At 34.7% G+C, this 7,513-nt stretch overlaps 1 protein-coding gene across 4 annotated transcripts in view; it reads right to left on the bottom strand.

The window, feature by feature from the left end:
* Window positions 1–6,043: 6,043 nt before the first annotated feature.
* Window positions 6,044–7,513, bottom strand: part of GRIA2 (glutamate ionotropic receptor AMPA type subunit 2) — a 115,705-nt gene continuing 114,235 nt past the window's right edge. For all 4 annotated transcript variants that reach the window (XM_073341445.2, XM_073341448.2, XM_073341447.1 and 1 more), the window contains one exon: window positions 6,044–7,513. This exon is cut by the window's right edge and continues 1,415 nt beyond it. The gene's annotated coding sequence lies outside the window, so the exon portion shown is untranslated.

The raw sequence follows: 7,513 nt of genomic DNA, 5'->3' as shown, positions 1-7,513 counted from the left end.
ATCTGTTCTATAAGTCCACTAAGAGACTTCAGTAGCTCAGAGTATGTTCATTGTAATGTGTATCCTGAAAATCTATTGGCTCGCCTAATGGTTTCCAATACATAGCAAGTACTCAAGGTCCAGTGTTATTCTGTAATTGATGCCATCATTTATAATAATTCACTCCAAACCTATATGAATTCACAATTATGCTAGTTTTGCATTAATTCACCTATTTTGGTCACCTTATTATTTCTAATTAGAAATAGTTTAAATATAAGTTATTATAAAGAAAAATGAGAAAATAAATTATTGTAGGCTAGATTCTTCCTTCACTTACATCAGTTGTACACTAATGTAACTTTACTGTTTGTCATTACTCCTGATTTACATTGGTGTAAATGAGATAAAAGTAAGTTTTTAAAAATTGATAAATAACATGATGTTATTTGTGTATACGTTGCATAAAATACCATACCAATACTACAGAAAATAATTTAGCAAAACATAATCCCCCTGCTTACATAGAAAATCACCATATGAAAAAAAAAAAAAAAAAGACAGTCCTCAAAATATCTCAGGAATAGAGCTTTCTCCACAAACAGCATTATCTTGCTCATACAATGTTTAAAAGTACAAATTAGAAAGATTCCTCCTATGGAAAGTTTAAAATGAAATATTATAGAAAAATAAATTAATCACACATCATCAGTTCTTCTAGAACAAGAGGGGAGAACAATAAAGGACAAAACTGAATCACAAGTGTTTTTGAGATCAGTCAGTTTTGAGGCAAACAAGTGTATCAATTAAGTACAGCCACCATGGTGAATAAAATTTTTTAAGTTAAATCATTCCAATTGAAGTCAATGGGTGTTCTTCCACTGTCTTCAGTGAGGCCAGGATTTCTCTCACTACTTCTGAAAAGAAGATCATCATCTGCTTTATTTTCTGCATTTTGGAAAGGAACTGAACAAATTTAACACCACAGAATTAATCTGTGACTAGCAATTATTTGGGAGTGATGCTGCTGTCATATGTGCATTGTGAGGAAATTTTGTTTATATATGAATTTACATAGGAGATTTTGATTTCAACAATCAATTAATGAACAAAGAGATATGTTTGCCTCACTATTGTCTATGTCGATCAGTTAAACTCTTAACTTGTGCCAGACCATGGCAGCAAGAGGTGCAGAATAGTCCTTACCACAGCTAAAAGCAGGTGTATGAATCTTGGCCAGTTTCACCCACAGAGATTCTGTAGGACCTTGTGGATTGATGACCCTTATATCTAGTTAAACTGGCAGGTTATTTGGATCCATTGTTGACGGAGTTGTTACTTTCCTAGTGGAAAGTAAGGTGCAATCTTTACCCAAATGAGTGGTGAATTATTAGGCCCAAGAAACCATCTTTTGCATCTGGCAATAACAATTATTGCCCTAGCTTGAATTGTCCCTTTTGAGGAAGATTGTTTAGCTTATTATTTAGTAAACATCTCGGGTGAAATTCTGGACTATCTGAGTTAATGGAAGTTTTGCCAGCCACTTCAGTGGGGCCAGGATTTTACCAAAGAGCCTCACATTTCCTTGTCATTTCCTACTGTGTTTATTAAGTGGCTTCCAAATTCTTTTAGTGAGGCAAAGATTCTGCTGGTTAGTTGATGAAGAGGTTAAATAAGTAGAGTGAAGAGAATGATAAATGCCCAATATAAGAAATATATAGGAGATTGCAAAAAAATATAGATTTATATATTCCAAAAAGATTTATTTTCTAATACTTTGACAAAATTAATTACTTGGTTGTGTGTTTTCAAACAAATTCAAAAATCAACAACACGTGCAAAAAAAGTTCAAGTAAAACTCAAAGGTATTTTATATTGTTTAGTAATTTTGGCAATGTGACAAGAGTCTAGTGTTTTAGAAACAGAAAAATGAAATTTGGTGGACTTTCCCCCCCACCATTTGAAGATAGTAAAGTAGCCCAAAATGTATATTGACAGCTGTGAATTGAATTGAAATGAGTAAATAAATCACTAAAATATTGAAAAATATTTAAAATTATCTTATTTGTAAAGAAAATTGTCAAGAGTGACAGGTCCAAAATTTGACCTATTTTTATACATCTTTTCATCACTTAGCTAGCATGATGATTAGTGTAGTATAAAACTTGGAAGTTGGATAGAAAACTCTGGGATGCAAAGTCCTTCAAATCTACTTTAAACAATGTTCTCCACTTTCTTCAATGAAGTTAATGCCAGAAGGTCCCTCATGAGCAACCCTATGATAAGCAACCAATATCCTTGTGTACAATGGATACAAAATTAGGCTTTGGAAACAAATTTCATTTTCACATTTTCTTGGCATATTTACCATCAAAATAAAAAGCACAAACATTATTTCAAAAATACACGGGCAATGCACTCTTACTCTTGAAAATAACTGAATTCTAAGTATAATCTCTACAGTGCTGGAAAGTACACCTGCTGTCTCTACCCACTGCCTCAACTTCCACCCTACTAACTCTCTCATTGTTCACCTGCAGTCATGTCTGCACCCTCCACTCCATTAAAGCACCTCCCCTGACTACATTCTTCTATGATCTCTTTCTGGCCAAGCTGCAAGACATCTTTTTCATCCTCATTCTTTCATCCAACACATCTACCACCTTTGATATAATAGAACACTTTCTCCTCCTTTGATCTCAGACACAGTGCTCTCCAAGTTCTTTTCTTTCCTATAGACCTGCTCCTTCACTGTCTCCTTTTGATACTCTCCCCCTTTGAGGACAAGAAGGGAGCATGCCATGGAATTTGCATTTCCACACCAGTCCTAGATTTGCATCACCTTTGCTCGTGGCAGCAGAGTGGATGACCAAGCCATAAGATGTTTACAATAGGAGACGTAGCCTCTCAACTCATATTACTTCTTGATCCCTGAAGTTTGAAACTAATTCATCCAGAACATCTACATCAGATCATCTCTCCCCACATAAGAAAGGATGGAAAGCACAATTTTCAGAGATGTTTTCTGTTTTAATTATTCTCAGCTCTTTGACCTCTCTATGAGATACATTTTTATGATCACACCTTTAGGTTTTTGTTTGTATCTTGGGGGTTTTAATGTAATGTAAAGGTATTTTATTATTTTTATATTTAAAATATAACCTTCAAAAAGAGCAGCTGTGGTGCTTGAACTATACAGTGGTCGGTATTGAAAAGTCAACATTTGCTAACCGTTACCACGTGTACCATATGTGAGATACTGCACTTATTTCTCTATGCGTAGAATAGGCAACAATAAGAGCTTAAATCTGTATCAGTGAAGTCAGTAGGAGTTTTGCCATTTGATGTCAATCGGAGCAGGACTGAACCCAAATTTGGTACTCCAGATATTGTTGCATGGTAATTTTAATCCTAACTTTTAATGGTGATAGCTGTATTATGACTATTATTATTTGATCATAAGAGCATTCAGTTGCATATCTGCTGCATATCACATTGCAGACATGTGGCCTAAATTCAGAAAATGTTAGAAAATGTAACTAGAATAAAAGGATTCAAAATTTACTGAGGTCAATAGAAAGACCCCCATGGAGGCATTGGGCTTTAGATCAGGCCCATAAAAAGAGATGATGTTGACCTACAATATAAAGGGAGTGCAAGTTTAGTCAGTGACCCAGTTCTACCCCAAGATATACTTGGGAGGTTCCCATGTTAATCAGTGGGAATTTTTGATGGAATAGCAGGTGCAGAAATGGGTGACCTGTACAAATGTTTTATTGTTATTAATAGGACTGAGAAGTGTCTTTTTCCTGTAGTTTAGAGGAATACGAGGAGTAATAGTCTAAAGCTAAATATGGACACCATTCCATTAAGTATAAATAAAAATATTTTCTTAACAATTAAGTAAATTAGGCATTGAAATGAACTGTATAGAGAGGTAGCTGAGTCACTCTCATTATTAATTAGAGATGTTCAAAACAGATCAGATAAAGTCCTAATGAGATCGTTCTAGAAGATGATGCTACTTGAATTAAGAGTCTGGCCTAGAATCTAGATGACCCAAGAACCTTCCCAAATCTATCATCTTTCATTCTGTCACTTTAATGCCACAACCAGATACTATGAGGCAAATGACTGCCAGATTATTCTGTCTCTCTCTTTTTAATTTCAGCATTACATCAACTAATTATACGTTTTAAACATACACCCAGATAGAAACTATATAACTCAAATAAGTGTGTGAGGAAGGATTATGAGAGGGGTGCAAGAGGGAGAGAAAGACTGTACCTGATGATGTGTAAAATGGTATGAAGATTAGTGAAGTGTGGGAAGGCCTCATTATTCGCAAGTGCCAAAGCTAAAAGGCAGCTAGACAGGCCACCCTCAGTGAGTGTCAGTGACACCTTCAGACTGCAGTGTACCATTATATATTTTGTTTCTGCCATATTTTTACAAAAATCCTATCTTAAAGATTTTTTTTTAAATTATTAAAATGATTTTCATACCCCTACACCTATAAAGCCAAATGCAAGCTCCACACTCTGACCTATTTATTAACAATTAATTGAACTGCCAAGGCCTTGGAGGAGGAATACAGCTGTCATTAATACATTTTAGAAACCTCTAATAATGACCTGAAGTAACTTTGCGGTATGTAATATGGCAGTTTTAAGGTCTGATGCACTGGGACCTTCCAGGACTAAGAATCAAGTGGGGAATGTTTGCTTTCCTGTGTTACAAAGTGCTTGTTTCTAGTTCTCATAGGTTCCAAGGTAAGAGCTGTAGCTATAGGTATTGCTTGTCCTATGCTCTGTATGAAGGGTAACTCTCTATGAGAAAAAGAGAAACCGTTTTCTATCCAGTGGTATTTAAAAATGGGGCTGTCTGAAGCAGCTCAGAAGTTTGGACTCTTGGAAGTGGCCTGAGCAGAAATGAACTAGTGGCCAGAGTGCAAAAGAGGAAGTCAAAGGTGCATAATAAACACAATTCATCACATGGATATCACCACTGCATAGGAATTTGTGGTATGTTACATATATCATATAAAATACATTAGATGTAATATTCGATGTTATATATTAAACAGTGATTCCAATGAGACTACACAAGTGCTGAGAGTTAAGTACATGCTTAAATGTTTTGCTAAATTGTGGCCAGACTGCTCACTACAGTATCAAACTTTATGTTAATTAGGGCCTGACCTCTCTCTCCCTCTCCTAAAAAAGCTTTAGGCTTTCTTGCCTGGATAAAAAAAGAGAATGTAAAATGACTACTGCGATAGTGGAAAATAGAAGTGGGTAGCCTATAGACACAACTGATCCAGAGAGCGCTTGCTGGTGGTCTCATGGTGGTGGACCGTTACCTAATGCTAGTGCTGTTGTAAGGTGATAAGTTGTATCAAAAGACAGGTAAAAACATACTAATGCTTGCAATACATTATTTTTCTATATCATTGCCATGGGGGTGTTGTGCAACCATCAGTAGGACGGGAGAAGGTCCACAAGAGAAACACTCTGTTAAGACGTGTTCCACACTATGATCTATACCTTGTAACTTTTATCTGACAAATCTCTTCAACCTTGACTTAATACTTACTCACTGCTATTATAAACTGTTTTTTACAGCTCTAGAATTGATTTATAATAGCAGGACCATTAACATTTACTTTAAATACTTGCCAAGGGTCATTTCCTCTGCTGATAATATATCAATCATCTGTTGAAATCAAAATTACTGATCCAGGAAATGTTTGACAGTTTTTAGGTAGTCAGACACAAATAAATATTTGATTGCACCAATTTACAGCACTGCCTTACAGGCATCATTAAGAGGGCTATATACAGAAAGTACAAGTGTATTATTGACAAGAAAGTTAAATGATTTTGTTCAGAGGTAATGCAAACCACAGTAAATTTACTCTTATGTGAAATACTTTCTTTCATGCATGAAAGGTTTGCATTGTCTTGCAGAATTCTTCAAGGACACCACTTCTGTAAGGACAAATAGATCTGCTCTGTGCGACAGTTTATTAAAACATTTTTTGAGTACGAAATCAGATTTCAATAATACTAAACAAACAAATTAAGGGTCTTTTGCCTTTTTTTAAGAACATGTTTTATGTATGATTGACGTTTGTACAGCACTCCAGAAAAGCCATCATGTGTTAGATTTAAAAATAAAATCAGAAACATTTTCCGCCATATAGGTACACTTGAAAAACTGGGAATGTTAATGTCTTCAGAAGTCTTAGAAAGTGTATGTCCAGCTTTGTACTGATACCCATTTAACAAAGAAGAAGTAAGGTAAACAAAAACCTACAGTAAAGGACATTTTGAAATTTACACAAGAAAAGTTCATAAACATTTTGGTTGTTCCATAACAGTTTTCATACAAAATGAATAGAAAACCCTTAGACAGCTGTCATCATTCTTGACTATTTTTTCACTTAAATGCACACAAACAGACTTTATATAGCAATATACTGATGTACCTTAACACGGATATTAAACTATGATTACTGCTTTTTAACCAAGATGTGTACTATCCAATCAACATTATCTGTAATTGAAATACTAATACATTATGTATTCCAATCATGTTGTAAGTATAAAAACATGAAAATATAACTTTACGTTATTTCAATTATATACATTATTTCAGGCTTGACAAAGGAAGATTTAAACGCTACAGTTTTTAGAAGAGTCGGCCCAGAGGTACAATAAATAGTTTTGCATTGTATACAGTATCGCAATGTTACTTTTAAAAATGTTTAAAGAACCATATGAATATTATTAGATTTCAGTTTGGTCATTCTAGCATTGAATATTAAAAGTCAGACTGCATCCCCACATTCCAGATGAGGCATAATGCACAGAATACCCATGGATTACTTCAGCGTATGCAGCTGAGAAACAGTTAAACTTTAGTGATGGGCAGGTTACTAGCAGAGGGCCCAATATTGCAAGCACTCTGCATATATATCTCTGGCTGACAGCAATAAAAGTACTGTATGCATGTGCTTTCAGAATCAGGCCCATAGCTTGTACCAAGAGAAGGGATTTAAAGTTTCTGATGAAGTTACAATCCTTAAGTGTTAAACAAAGCATTTATTGAAGATTAAGGAAAGAATTCCAGCTAACACCATACATGATGTTTCAAAATTTATTTCAGTGAGAAATAAAATAGGGAACTAGTAGTACTGCATGAGAGATCTTGTATCTTTTCGTATTCACAACACAGAGGAACGTAAGCTCTTTCACCAAACATCTGATATCTTATCCATAGGTGAAGGATAGGGAAGTATTACATTGGTTTGAGTTGCATTAGCATTTAAATGAATGTTACTGTGCCCCTTTTGGGATTCATTTTTGTGTTGTAATCACGGTCTATGTTTGTGGAGTCCTTATGACTTAGGATAACTTAAAATTCTGAAAACACGCATAGTGTATATGATTTATGAAAGTTCTAATATTTTCAGAAATACAAACAAATCATATTTCAGGGATTGGAATATTATGAATCTTAGATTAAAAAG

This window comes from Lepidochelys kempii, chromosome 4, assembly GCF_965140285.1.
Source record: "Lepidochelys kempii isolate rLepKem1 chromosome 4, rLepKem1.hap1, whole genome shotgun sequence".
NCBI classification, from domain to species: Eukaryota; Metazoa; Chordata; order Testudines; family Cheloniidae; genus Lepidochelys; species Lepidochelys kempii.
Note: the sequence above shows the minus strand (reverse complement) of the source record. Positions and strands in the feature narration are given on the sequence as shown.